Source organism: Lepisosteus platostomus, chromosome 11 (assembly GCF_059453375.1).
Source record: "Lepisosteus platostomus isolate fLepPlt1 chromosome 11, fLepPlt1.hap1, whole genome shotgun sequence".
Taxonomy (NCBI): Eukaryota; Metazoa; Chordata; class Actinopteri; order Semionotiformes; family Lepisosteidae; genus Lepisosteus; species Lepisosteus platostomus.
Genome location: NC_142621.1, coordinates 38,289,946 through 38,305,916, shown reverse-complemented (window position 1 = coordinate 38,305,916; position 15,971 = coordinate 38,289,946). Strand labels below are relative to the sequence as shown.

The window sequence follows — 15,971 nt, the reverse complement described above, 5'->3', positions numbered from 1 at the left end:
AATGATCCCAGCCATGGGCAACTAGTAGTAGTTACTTAAACAGTACAGATATCTTTGCATTTAATTCACACCTCCTCTGGTCTGTGATAACTAGAAAAGTAAGAGTTAGAGAACCTGAAAACCAGAGCTGAAAATTGTTGTTGGTATTAGAGATGTTCAAATGAAAACTTAAAAACTGACAAAAATAAAAATGAAAGTGTTTTGTCCTCTGGGAAACCAAGACCATTTATAAATAATCTTGATTTTTTTTTCTTATGATGTTAAGAAATGTACTTTTCCCCTTCTCTGTACACAACTAGTACACAATGTATTTGGCATTTGAAAGATGGTGTTAATCAGTGCTTGAGCAACTGAAACCTTCAAAGTGAAATAATTCAAATTGTTTTCTTCCTTTGAAGTCTACAAATTATGAAGGGTTGCCCTTCAGTGTGTTTGTTCTTGACCTTTTAAAATGAGTGCGCTCCTTACAGGTAAAAACTAAATGGGCGCATCAGACCAACTTAGAAAATAATGGTAACCTTGAGAACTAAAAAAATATATAATTATGGCCTTATGACAAGTATGAAATGTATTTTATACAGTAAATATCAAAATCTTTCAATTTGACCCTAAAACAAAATGAAAATAAAATAAATCCTGGGAAGACTGTATTATATAGACACAGTTTAATCGAGACTGGTTTCACATTAGAGGAGACAATATGACGTGTACATGCAGAGAGCCACTATAGAGAGCAGCCAGTAATGACTTGATAAAAAATAATTGTCTGTACATACTGTATGTTCAGAGTGATCCCGGCGAAAAACATACATTGATGGAAAATCCATAAATTGTGAAATAGAGACAGTACAAGGAGCACATACCTGTACATGCTGTTTTTATCTATGACCCTGTGAAGAGATCTGTAATTCCCCATATCAGCACACTGATTAATAAAATAAAACTGGGATTTCAAACGGAGGGCTTGAAGCAGAACAGAATATGAGAGGTGAAGTGCATAGCAGATGTCTGTACTAACACATGCCTCTAATGTTAGAAAACTAAAAATGCATGATCTCTCAATGAAAAAAATCCACTAGTTTTGATGTTTCTGTATTCTGTGTGAAGACAAGCAAACATATTTTTTTAACAAACAACCTTTTTAACCAGCATTTACATTAAATCAGTCTTCATGACCAGAATTGAGATATTCATCCATGAAAATGTCGAAGTTATGTACTGTATATAAGGACAGCATAAGCCAACTGAAAAACAATACAGTAGATTTTAGGATCATACACAGTTCATTTTAGGATCAGATCAAAGGCTATAGGTCAAGTAAGTGGTTGACTCTTTAGAGAAAGAAAGAGATGGTGTTACAGTACTTTATGTCTTTCTTTGCCACTACAAATGATGTCATTACAACCTGGTTTTCCTGTGCAATGAGGAAAACTACAGGAAACTTAATAAATGACCAGACAGAATAATAGAAACATAATCCTTTTTTTCTCATTTATCAACCCAGTTAGATAAACTAAATTAAAGAATTAAAAAGAAGATACAAAGGTAAATATAAAGTGGATGGAACAATGAAATTAAGGTAACAAAACATAATAACATCAAATTTTGATGTTTTACCTTTTTTGGTTCAAGGGGGGCCATGAAATCAATATTTTTATGTAATATTTTAACCATCAATCATTTTGTACAATCACAACCAGGACAACTTAAAACAAATATGAACACATGCTTCATTCTTCTGTTTTATATTGTACATACTGTATACAAGTGTGCAAATGTATGATATTTAATTCTGTATATACACTGGCCTTAAATATTAAAGAATGGTATATTAAACTGTGACCAACACAGAAGGCATGGCCCAAAATATGACCTGGCTTAACCATCATCTCAGAGAGTCTAAAGAGTTAATAGGGTTGCACATACTATAAAAAAAGAACACCAACAGAAAACAAACACTGCAGGCTTTAAGAAATGTCACAAAGCAGATTTCAATTCTTGTGAGAAGAAAACCGAGTTCTACAGTATATCTATATTCTAATTTATATCTCTAAGGACATCTGTGAAGAACTTGTGGATGCTGCTGCATTGCAACAATAATCACTGCTGGATGTGGACTAAACCACATGAGGGGTATCAGGGTTCTTTCATTTTTTGGTAAGAAAATAGAATATATAGGAAATTACAAACTATGCAATGCCCTTTCAGTTTATTACATGGTACACACACAGGAATAGAATAATAAAGAAATGCCAAAGGATGCATATCCAATTCAAAACAGCCTTACAAAGTGCTCATTGATATTATAAAGATTACCACATACAGATATGCCACATACAGGCAAATATGACTAAAATTTGTATTTTTTATTCTAAACATGATCTAAAATTGGGCTTTTGCCTTAAGGTGTTGACATCAAGTTCTCAAGGCTAATGCTAAGATAGTTTTCTTCAATTATCTTATATTCATGAAAGATTTATATTAAACATTTTTTGGCTTCGTAAACAAGACCTTACAGATCTGTATCTTCATTAACAAAACTAAGGTGAATATTATGCTTTTTCTGTCCAGAGGTCTAATATTAAACTTACAATGACATTATAAGATGTTACAGATTAATGATGGAAATCCTCATACAAATTCAGTTAAGTATATTTAATTTTATTTTCTGTATCTATGCATTTCTGTGTCTTATAACTGTGATGTGTAATATTAGAGAAAAATATACTGTACCCTTGGTGCAAAAAAAGGCTAAAGGATTAAAAATAGGAGCTCTTGTAAGTACATTAACATATGAACCTAATGGTAACTCTAAAGGTCATATCATGACCTAGTGTAACCACAAGAACATAATCCCACAAGAGCATGACCCGTTGAAGACCCCAAAAAATCTCAAATCAATCCACCCATCTTCCAAACACTTTTTGCTGCAGGATTGCGGAGGAGCTGACCCATAACCTGGCAAGCAATGAGGCAGAATATACCCTAGGTGGACACACAGGTACACACAGACACAAACACACACACCAGGGACTATTTTCCCATGCCAATTAGCCTACTGTACCAGTATGTCTTCAGATTGTGAGGGGAAACTGGTGCATCCAGAGGAAACCCATGCAAACACAGGAAGAACATACAAACTCCGCACAGATAGCACCCCAGGAAATTAACCCTGGTCCCCATCCCTGCGAAGCCACAACACTTACTACTGCATTACTGTGCTGCCCGAAATCCCGGCTATACAAAAAGAAAGCAAATCTGATGTTGCACGTTTGCTTTTGTAATGGTAAAATCATTGTTTGTTTTACTAATTAATGTATCACCTATAAAAACCAAAATTGTTTTTCAATTCTGTTTTGCACCTCTGACAGCATTGGGTAAAGGTCCTTGCTAATAAAGTCTAATTTACTGTTTCTCAAATTTATTGCAATGCTGTAATACTCAATGACTTTCTATTGACATTTATGTTTATTTAAGATTTAAATTTGAACAACACATGAAGGGAAATTGAGCAGTAAATTAATATATAACTGTAATTTCAAAAACACATTTTTATATTATATACCCACCTTGTATGAAATTAAGACTTGGCTGTACAACAGCTCAGAGCCGGAAAAGAACCAACAAGAAAACAATCTTTATAGATTTATAGGTTTTGATTTTCTTCAGTACTAATGTGCAATGATTCTGTGTTAACCAGGTGGTCAGATGCATGCCTGTTACTAATACAATGCAGTCCAGTATGTAAGCAAAACAAAAAGGTAAAGCATTTTGGAAAACAAACATCCTTTAAATGCCTTGAGCAAGACAATACATGTTGATAAAATCAATTAAAAAGCAGCCATGAAAATTGCTACTTGGCAAGTCACAGTTGGCCGCAGAAAAGCAGATTTTGATTCCCATAAAACAAGATTTGCTCATCACACAAAAATGTAAATACAGCCTGGCACAAAATCATATGTACTGTATGTATTTAGAAAAGAAACATGCTTATGTATTAAAAGAATGATAAATAATGAAGCAGCAAAACACAGATGGATATGAATAGTATCCAAAGAAATCATACAGTATGTATTCTAAACATAAAAACTATGTTTTTTATCCAATTTCCTGAAATTTTCCTGAGAATTAGTGAAACACAGCATCTTAAATTTGAGGCTCCTTTAAGACAGTTCTAAAGCTTACCATAGTGAGATGAGTTTCTGGAATTCAGCCACTTCTCTATGAATGGGGCTTTTGTATTTGAGTACTGTACACTCTTAATGATAAGCAGCATGTCTCCCAATACTCTGCAAAGAACTGTCTTGCTGTTGTGTGCATAGCTTTGAAATTCAGAACATAAATCTTGGTGACTAAAATATCTTTCTATACAGACAAAGTGATTTTATCACTATGTCAAATTTACTTTTGAAAGATGCTAACACCTCTTACCCCACAATATGGCTTGGTAAACTGTTCTGTGCATTGTTAATTCTCTAAGTACAAAAAGTCAATGGGTGCAAAGCTTACGATTATCAAGTTCCCAGTTATATACATCACTGACACTGACAGCTACATTGGCAAAGATCCAGAAATAGGAATGTACCAGGGATGACCAGCAAAATGTGAAAGAACAGATAAAGGAACTTACAAATACTAAAACTAGATGCCAGACATCTCAAACTTTCAGCAAAACCTTTAATAAAAAAATGGATGTTAAAATCTCTGATGTTTTAAAATGTAGTACAGTAAAATACTATATATATTAAATTTTGGAACACAGAGAAACATCTATATTCTAAATTGAAAAGGATTTTGGCATGAAAATTACTGAGTTCTCTAATTTGAGTTTGAAAGTATCATTACCCAGAAGCCTTTGAATGTGTACAAACTGCCCCTTCCCAAAATCTCAATGACACCTTGCAGCACTAATAGTTCACCTTCATTTTTAAAAAACTCAGAAACACTAAATCAAATTTTTATAAATAATCACTCAATATAAAATCAACACTTATTTTGAGACTCCTCTCTCCTGCAGCAACTCCAACATCTGTTCAAAACAGAATTAAACAAACATGTCCAATATACACAGCTGCAGAGCACTTTGTGAAATGAACCTCAAGAATTTGACACATTTCAGGTCTTTACAACTGTATTCAATTATACCCCAAAATCTAGGTCTCTTCCTGTTTACATAGGTGTGTGATATCTATAAGCCATGATCAGAATATGGTATTTCTCACAAAAGTCCCTTCAATTATTCGAGAGCCAATAGCCAAAAGTGCATCTTGACAATGCCATTTTAGAGTATTTTCTAGAGTAGCCAGTAATTTTGAATGAATTGCACACAACAGTGCTCTAATGTAATGAGAGAATTGGTAAATGGTAGGGAAAAGGTAAATCCTAGATAGAAATCATTCAGAAAAATAGCAATGCAGACACACAGTAAATGTTGCTCATTTATAACATTCCTAATTAGTAATTAAATTATATGTTTGCTCTGCAGACATACTGTACGGTATTTGAACGGCTTTCCTCATATCTTACTACACAAACCACAATCATGTTCTCAGTTGCTTTGCTAAAATAAAGTTAACTGGAAGGCATTAGTTAATCCCCTGCCAAGTTCAGCTTTGTCTTTCCTTCTGACTTCTAGAACATTATGTTTTCAATAAGGCTTTTAATTAGGTGGATGAGTAAATTAAAGTTACATATGTTTGGTCCGGAGGCTCACATATACCTGTTAAAATTCTTACAAGAATAATCAGATGAGACAGAAACGATTTGACTCATTCAAGTCACGGAGCTTAATCACTGAAATTGTTATTCTTTTTATTGGACTCAAGGACTTTCTCTATCCTTTAACTGATCTGGAGAATATAACTGTATGAGTACTTCACATGTGGTCTAACTAGAGTGCACTGCAGTGTTCAAATATATCCTCCATTACATTTTTGTTCACTTTGGCATGTACACAAAAGACCTACAGTATATACAATTTTATTGATTCAATGCACTGCTTAAATGACTGCAAAACTTAAAAGCAATAGTAAATCTATGTGGCAGTAAGATTATACTTACTGTACACTGCCTTAAACCTGGAAGTGAAGAACCTATTACAAGAACGTACTGTAATTTGCCTGATTCCATTCTACGTTTGCTATATTCATACCTTATAATTTAATTCTATTTTTGCCACCTTGCAGACTGCTTTTCAGGAATTATGTTGTATTCTGTCTCCTTATCATTTTTAACAATGCTTTGCTATTAGATTCAGAACTTAACCTTGTTTCACAGCTTCCTTCTCAGCCTTCCAAACCAGCCAAGTATATGACAAGTCTGGCAGTTGGTCTATCTGCAGCTGAACTAAAATGAGCGATGTTTGGAAGACAGCACAATTTCTCAATTTCTAGATTAAGTGCATAACACAAAACATTGTCGTTTTGCCTTTTTTTAAAGGGGTACTGCAACGCTATTTTTATATTTCGGGGTTAGAAAGAATCACCACTGAAGAGTGCATTTCAAACCACAATAAAAGTAAAATGTACAAAGTAACTTGTAAAACCTCCAATTTACTTCAAAACATAGATTAAATGTCCAGGTATGCGCAGCGCCATATTCTGTGATTGAAAATGAGGCAACAAACTTCCAGTGAGGAGAAGCAGCCCTATTACATTGCAAACAAGCAGGCTTGAGAATCCCAACGAAGTATTTCTCGACTTCAAGACGGTTTTGCCGATAAATAAAACCTACTTTTTAACTCTACATGCACATCACGTTGGAAACTTTGGAAGGTAACGCGTCATGTTGCAATTTGTAGGAACTCTCACTCTCGCCTGTGGTAAGACCAGGGGTTTGTGACAACATGGCGACTTACAGTGCTGTCACAAAGTTTGCAATTTTGTGCTTGATTCACGTTTTGTAAAATGTTTCTATAATGGCAAAAAATTTACAAGATTTTGTTACTGAGATTTAATAAACTGGAATTGAGACTGCTGTTCCCTTTTAAGCATAGTCATGTATGTACTCCAAATCTATAACACATGAACAAGTGGAATTTGATTAATTTGTATCAGACTCACTTAATGTGTCATATAAACTTGACATAAATTATCCGTTTGAATAGCACCTGTTTGTTCATCTTCACACACAGAATTTTTCATTCTCACACAATGTATAAATTTCTCAAACTCTTACTTCTCTCAATAAAGAAATTAAATGTATTCAGTTTTTTTAGAAAAACTTAAATAGATTTAACTATTAAAACAAATAATTTTAAAGGTAAAAAACATGTACAGTACCACTGTATTTAAATAGTATACTATAATAAATTAATGTGGTAGTTAGGTTAAACTGGAGCAGATATTAGTAGTAAAGTTTAAATTTATTGTTGCAATATTTAAATGCTTCCATTTCACTATAAATATATACTGATGGAAAAAAGAAATGCAACACCTCCTCCACACTTCGACCCTCCCATCTGCGTGGCTGAAGAGTGATTTATCCGTGAAGAGGACCTGATGCCACTGATGATGAGTCCATCGCAGCCCCAGTCTGCCACAAGCCAGTCGGGTGTGACGTCTAGGAGGTGTGAGCAGAGGGCTTCTGACAGGTTGCCTTGGTCTAAGGCCAGCAGCATGGAGCCTTACTGTCCTGTCACTGATGCGGGCATTGTTTCAGCACCAGTATGAGTGGCAGATCTGAAATTATCTCTCAGATGGACCAGTCTGATGTCAGTCCTGGTCTGGTGTGGTCACCTGAGGGCGACTGGATCTTGGACAGTCATCTGTCCTGCCGGTCTGCTGAAACTGCAGTCAGGACACATTGGAGTGGCTTACTCCATGGTTTCTGGCCATAGTGTCTGGTGACATTCGAGGCATTATGGAATGTGGCCTTTTTCTTGCAGTGACCTAAGCTTTGAATTATGGCCTTTTTAAAGGACCTTGTTGGGTAAAGGTGCACCTAATGAGCTTTCAGGTGATTGGCGAGTTGCAATGTCTCACTGCATGAGCTGTATTGCTGGGCAAAGGGCTTAAAACAAATTGACAACTTTTTGTGAAAGTACATAAGCTATAACTATAGTATTCACATTCCAGAAAATGTTGCGTTTCTTTTTTCCATCAGTATATATCGTAGCAACTTATATTGAGCCAAGCCAAAGCAGCAATGGATGTTGCTAGTATTTGTCAATTTTCAACTCAGCTACTTGAAAGGGTTTTAAATTATGAAGGTGTGCTATCTTGGCTGACAAAAACTAAAATTTAGTCACACATTTTAGTTTATCCCAAGAAACCTGAAAAGTAGGAAAGTTGGAGTCACCTGCTAAATCTTCAAAAAAGGGGTCAGTCTAAAAGCTGAGAATAATAATAATAATAATAATAATAATAATAAACTTTATTTTATATTGTGCCTTTAAAGGTGGCTTCAAAGCACTTTACATAATTACAACAACAATAAATAAAAAGAATACACAAGATAAAACACAATTACAATATACAGAGGAGACCGGGGATGGTGGTACTAAGAAAAGCAAAGGGTGAAGAATGAAACCAGTTAAGTTAAAGCTCTTCTAACGAAGAAGGTTTTGAGTCTGAATTTGAAGGAGTTTAGAGAAGGTGACTCTCTGATATCCTTGGAGAGAGAGTTCCAGAGCTTGGGGGCATAACAGGAGAAGGCCCTGTCACCCACAGATTATAGACGGGCTTGGGGGACAGTTAGTAGACCAGAATTAGAAGAGCGAAGATTGGGAGGTGAGGAATAGAGCGATAATAGTTCAGACAGGTACTGAGGTGCCAAGCCATGCAGAGCCTTATAGGTGGGCATGAGGATTTTAAAGTCCACACAGAATTTGACAGGAAGCCAGTGCAAGGACTCCAGGATAGGAGTAATAATAATAATAATAATAACAATAATAATAATAATAATAATCATAATCATAATCATAATAATAAAATAATAATAATAATAATAATAATTGCTTACACTTATATAGTGCTTTTCTTGACACTCCACTCAAAGCACTGTTCAGGTAATGGGGACTCGCCTCCACCACCACCAATGTGCAGCATCCACCTGGATGATGCGACGGCAGCCATAGTGCGCCAGAACGCTCACCACACATCAGCTATTAGTGGGGAGGAGAGCAGAGTAATGAAGCCAATTCATAGATGGGGATTAATTAGGAGGCCATGATTGGTAAGGGCCAATGGGAAATTTGGCCAGGGGTTACACCCCTACTCTTTTCGAGAAGCACCCTGGGATTTTTAATGACCACAGAGAGTCAGGACCTCGGTTCTACGTCTCATCCAAAGGACGGCGCCTGTTTACAGTATAGTGTCCCCGTCACTATACTGGGGCATTAGGACCCACATGGACCACAGGGTGAGCGCCCCCTGCTGGCCCCACTAACACCTCTTCCAGCAGCAACCTTAGTAATGTTATCACTTGCACTAGACCTGGTCAGGATTCTGTCTGCCGAATTTTGGACATACTGCAGTTTGTTCAATGTAGATTTACAATTGAAACCCTAGCCAGTACAGCATTACAGTAGTCAATTCGGGAGAACACAAATGTGTTGATCAGCTTTTCAACCACAGTTAGTGGTAACATTTGGCGTAGCCTAGCAATATTTCTGAGGTGAAAAAATGTTTTGACAATATGCTGCACGTGTGGGTCGAATGTTAATCCGGAATCGGATATCACCCCAAGGTTTTTCAATTTAGACTGAAGCTCAAGTACAGAGCCATCTACAGATACAGTAGGGTTACAGGATTGGCTTTACAAAGTTGATGGGGGGTGCCAATAAGCACGACTTCAGTTTTGTCACAGTTAAGATGAAGGAAATTTTGAGTCATCCAAGTTTTTATGTCAGAGATGGAATTAGATAGAATAGAGACAGTCACATCAGTGTCAGGTTTGTGACGAATGTATATGTGAGTATCATCAGCATAGAAATGATAGCTGAGGCCATGTGATCTTAAAAGCTGACCAAGTGAGAAAATTTAAATGCTGAAAAGCAAGGGGCCCAGTATTGAGCCCTGAGGAACACCAGACTTAACAAGACCAATTTCAGACCTATACCCATTAAGAGAGACAATGTGATAGCGATCAGTGAGGTAAGACTTGAACCATTTGAGGGCAGTGTCAGAAACTCCAAACACAGTCTCAAAACGAGAAATTAAGATGTCATGGTCAAACATTGTCAAAAGCAGTACTGAGATAAAGAAGGATGGGTATAGAAAGAGAACCAGAATCAGAAGCTATTAGAAGATTGTTAGTGACTTTGACCAGGACAGATTCTGTGCTGTGAAGTTGACAGAAGCCAGATTGGAGGGGTTCGAAAAGGTTATTTGCCATGAGGTGGTTATGTACTGTAACTGAAATGTGACAGCACATTCTAGAGTTTCTGCAAGAAAGGGTAAGTTGGAGATGGGGTGAAAATTGTTTAGATTATCCAGAGCCATGTCAGGCTTTTCTGGCACGCGGGTAATGGCAGGAGTTTTTAGGACCGTTGGTATAACACCAGTGCTCAAGGATTCATTTATAATATTGAGGACAATGGGACAAAGAGAAGAGGGAATGGGAATGGGATCTGAATTAGATGTGGTGGGTTTCATCTGTGTAACTAGTTTATTGAGGGATGCTGAGTCAAGAAGAGAGAAGTTGGAGAGAAGGGAACCAGAAAAGTTGGATAAGGAGGGAGGAGGTATGGAAATGACATGGGTAGTGGAGAGAATGTGATGTTGGATGTTGTCGATCTCAGAGCTAAAGAAATCTAAGAATGTGTTGCAAAGTTGTGGTGGGGCAGTTTGGCTTTAGCAAACTGTTGACGGTGGAGAATAAAACAAAAAAATAACAATTTACATTAAGTATGGAGTTATCTAAAGGATTGAGGTGCTTGTGATGCTTGTTTTGGTTATGAACATGGAAAGCTGCTTCATACTCTTTAAACTAACATATCTGCTTTATTCTGTTTTGTTGCACAGCATTCCAGAATGCAAACCAATTGTCCTTCACTCATTTGTTTACTGGAATATAAAGGTCAGTGATATTTATATAACTTGGGGTTATTTATTCAGGAATCACACTATTATGATTATTATGCACTATTATTATAATTATGTATTGTTGATGGAACTGTATGCTGCATGCCAGTTAATCACACATGGGTTAACAGGCATGCTGTGGTAGTACTATACTGTATGTGCAAGCATATCTGTCTTTACTGTCATTTAAGATTAAACTAAACACACTCTCTAATGTATAACACAATAATTTACACTCAGATCTGGTACAGACATAATGGTCTCAGCTAATAGCATATTCTTCCAATTTTGTATACCTTATCCAAATAAAATGTACTGTACCTCAGAGATGTGATGCAAGCTGTAATTCTCTCACATTCCAATACATACCGTATAAATCAGCATGATCCACAACAACTGGTATCTGACATGAAAACTTGCAGTTACATGCTGATAAGACATCTTTTTGAAGAGCAGCAGACACCAGAACATAAACAATAATGTAAAAGATAAATGGTTTTCTAACACAGGCACATCTGACAGCAGTAAACAGAAACACCAATAAATTCAACCAGGCCATCCCAGGGGGTCACATAAACATATCTGTTAAGGGTTAAGGGCAAGTAAATATCGAGAGGAAGACTCTTAACCTTCCACAAACCTGTGAGTAAAATTGAGCCGACCCATTTCCCAGAGCCTACTCGTGAAGATTTTGTGCCAAGAAATGCCTTTAGTTAGAAACATAGCAATGCTCATGGTAATGTATGCACTACATAGTAAACCGTTTTCTTCCAACATAGAATTCTGCACGCACTGTCCTGAATGTCAGAAACTCCATTACAAATTGAATAGCTTTCTGAGGGACATGCAATATGTGGACAGAAAATATGTGCTCAAAAGGCAAAAAATGGTGGTTATTACTTTTTATAAGAAATTTAGATGTATAGCTGTATTACAGTACAATCCTCGTTGTTTAGTTTTTATTTACATATTTAACTGGTCTCACAATTTTGCCATATATAGAGCATTAAAGCAGTTTGTCAGTTATTTGTTGCTATTATCAGGTCAAGGAAACTGTTTTTCGTATATGAAGGTTTGGCTTAATTATGTAAGCCAGCAGCCATATCACCCTGCAACTCACAACTGGCAACCCACTGAAGCTAAGCAGGTGTGAGCCTGGTCAGTACCTGGATGTGAGACCTCCTGGGAAAAACTAAGGTTGCTGCTGGAAGAGGTGTTAGTGGGGCCAGCAGGGGGTGCTCACCCTGTGGTCCATGTGGGTCCTAATGCCCCAGTATAGTGATGGGGACACTATACTGTAAACAGGCGCCGTCCTTCGGATGAGACGTAAAACCGAGGTCCTGACTCTCTGTGGTCATTAAAAATCCCAGGGCGCTTCTCGAAAAGAGTAGGGGTGAAACCCCGGTGTCCTGGCCAAATTTCCAATTGGCCCTTACCAATCATGGCCTCCTAATAATCCCCTTCTATGAATTGGCTACATTACTCTGCTCTCCTCCCCACTGAGAGCTGATGTGTGGTGAGCGTTCTGGCGCACTATGGCTGCCGTCGCATCATCCAGGTGGATGCTGCACATTGGTGGTGGTGGAGGGGAGTCCCCATTACCTGTAAAGCGCTTTGAGTGGAGTGTCCAGAAAAGCGCTATATAAGTGTAAGCAATTATATTATTATTATTATTATGTGCATCGTCAAACAAGGACTATAAAACAATTGGGTGAAAAAGGTACATATGTCCCTAGAGGGCAGCAATACTCCACATAAGAGTTGGCTTGTTAAGCACACCATGCAGTTAAATTAGAATGAAATAAAGTTTATCAATCAAACATTAAAAACATAATGCATTAAGCTTAATTTAGGATCAATGTCAAACTCTATTTAGTTAAGTTTATAACAGAAAAAAAAACTATAAAGTTTATTAATAAATGACCCATGACAACATAAGTTTTTGTTAATTGCATTAAGTATATCTACTGTAGATGCAGCATGCCTTTCAAGAACCTCCCAGTCCAAAACCACACAGTTGCCTCTTCAGACATTTGCAGCTTTGTTTCCAGCAATAGAGAAGTCAAAGCCATTCAATTGTTTTGAATGGAATGTACTGTATATGTGTTTATATGCATATACACAGATCTGTCTCTCTTTACTTTTTCACATTGTTTCAAGTGAAACAATTTTTCACTTGAAAAGTGATCATTACTTACAGTATCACTGAATTTACTTTTGTACAAAAGGCTGCATTCAAGGCTCACATTATCATTTGCCATTTGGGACTTTAAATCATGTTCAACAATCTAGCTTTTGAGCATGGTATGCAGTATAATTTTTTGAAATAATATAAACTATTGTAGTCACTTAAGTATGAGAGTTCTTTCAGGCAATAATAAAAATGACTGTAAGACAAAAGTGAGGCAGGAAGTGATAGGAATGGCAACATATTGTGAGACATTCCCTCAAAGTGTGTTTTTTTATTTTATTTGTCTAATGGCCTATTCATATTTAAGGTGGGTAGCTGCATCAGCATGCTTAGGCTGCAAAGGGACAAGTAATAGGTTTATTCCATGCTGAAAAAAAGAAGAAAGAAAACACAACGTTTTGGCCACGGAGCCTACTTCAGGTGTGACACCTGAACACCTGAAGAAGGCTCCACGGCAGAAACGTTGTGTTTTCTTTATTTTTTTCAGCATGGAATAAACCTACTGTATTACTTGTTCATATTCATATTTAATGCCATTTGTTTTCCCAAGAAGGAGAGCAGACGAACCAACACCGAACCACAACAAAGATACTTTGATGTCACACTTCATTTATATCAGTTCTTCCCAAATGGCAACCTCACTTCGCAAAAGGGGAAGGAAAGTAAATATGTGCAAACCAGTATCCATGGAAACCAAGCAATAATATAAGGTGGCCTCCTGACGCCTTTCACCTTATCTTTAAAAGAATTCCCTTCCCAAAGAATTCTGGCACAGAGAGCAGGGAGCCCTTTGGTCCAGTGCAGCATAGGAATTTTGCAGTCAAACTGTTTTGTATATTTATCATCTTAATATGCTAATCTGCTCTGTAAAGAAAAGGCAAAATATACTGACTGTACAGTATACAGTATATATTATATGTATTAATTATGGTACTGTAGGCAAAACTACACAATTGTTATTTAAAGCTTATCCAACAGGGTCTTCATCAGGAAGGTTACAGATTCCCTAAAATACTAATAATCCCTTTAAACATACAAGTGTCTAATGTCTACTAGAAGCTGTTTAATTTCTAAAAGTGTCTCGTCTAACTTTATCTTTCATCTTCGCTGTTTTAAAACTTTCAATGCAGGTACCTGTAAGTAAAATATGAGACATAAATATATATAGATGGCAGAAAGTATACTGTATGATGGGAAAAACATTTACAGTATGTGTTGCAGTAGATTTATCACTTTGAGCATTTAGGCAATGCACAGAAGCAATAAAACGGAATGCTTGGATGAATAGCACAGAACACAGTACAAGTCAAGAAGGGTTATGCTGAAATCCTAATTAGATCACATTTGGAATATCACATAATCCAGTGTCAGTGTAGTCGGCACTGAATATCGGCACACAGACCTTTAGTCATGTAGCAATTTTTGAGACAAGGTAATGGAAAAGCCCCTCCCTTTTTTATCTACCACAAGGACTAGCCTTAATTGCAAATTGTCTTGGTTATAGCAAATATGTTTGTATGTTTATACTTTTTCATTCATTGGAGCCTCATTATTTCTTAATGAGGAAACGTCTTGTTTCAAGCTGAACTTTACTCTCAGTCCAAGCCATTATCCTCATGTGTCCTCTGTCACTGTAAACTATCGTTATGTTCAATGACCATGTTCCAAGATGCACAGATAATCTCCGCAGGAAATCCTAATGCAGATAAAGACAGCACAGGCCGCCAGCCAGAACTATAAAAAGGCTCTGGTATATATTTGTAGATACAGTACCTGAAAATTCAGAAATTGTACAGCTTCCATGTCCTGAACTGCAGACCAATATCCATTATGAAGAGCCTCTCAGTGCCAACACAGAACTTCTTAAGTGTATAAAATAACCAAATCACGTCAGTGTTGCCTACCTTTTTAATTCCAGAAAAAAAAAAGAAAATAAAACCTGAGCAAATAAAAACAATTAAAATAAATCAGTTACAGTATGTTCAGAGGATTCAGAAATTTTCAGTAATTTTATTTTTCCCCCATTACATAACTTGACATAAGGACGTGTTTCTTATGCATACAGTATAAACATGTCACTTTTTGCTTTGAAACATTAGTTTAACTTATGTCAAGCACAGTATTTGCACTATAAAATGGTTCAAGTTAACATACAGTAAACAATTATGTAATGCTCCTTCCTAATGCTTTTTAATCAACGTTATTTGCATTATCAAGAGCACATCTTCAATTATTTTTTGTGAGTATACTGTATATACTGTATATAGCACAAGAAAATTCACAAGTAAGAGAGTACTTGTCCAATCTACTGCAGCTGATTGATTTTGGTAGATAACTGATCGTCTCTACCAGCCATTTCTTGAAAGAAGTGATGTTACTGTCTTCAATAACATGGCATTTCGACAATAATTACTTTTCACAGAAGCCAAAACAGGATTATGGACATGAATCCTTTCAATTTGAAGTTTTACTGACAAGCAGGGGATAAGGGGAGTGCGTGAACTATGGCATTTCAAGAGAAAAGGTTATATAAGGCTATTAGTAGAAACACTTAAAAGGAATTACAGAGACAAATATAAACAGAATAGGTTTCCTACTGTTTGCTACTCTATGCCTTTATGTCAATATTTCACTGCTCCACCGGGGTCTCCAGAGAAAATATTATTCTGATATGGTCAGATTGAGCCATCATGCTCTCCCTACTGGCCTGATCTTTTATTTATAATGACACAAACTCATTCTGATCTCACTAAAGA

At 36.5% G+C, this 15,971-nt stretch overlaps 1 long non-coding RNA gene across 1 annotated transcript in view; it reads right to left on the bottom strand.

Moving 5' to 3' along the window:
• The window catches only part of LOC148652624 (uncharacterized), a 102,445-nt gene extending 86,819 nt beyond the window's left edge, over positions 1-15,626 (bottom strand). The window contains exon 1 of the long non-coding RNA XR_015925383.1: positions 13,643-15,626. This is a non-coding gene — a long non-coding RNA (uncharacterized LOC148652624). The remainder of the gene's footprint in view (positions 1-13,642) is intronic.
• Between the last annotated feature and the right edge of the window lie 345 nt (positions 15,627-15,971).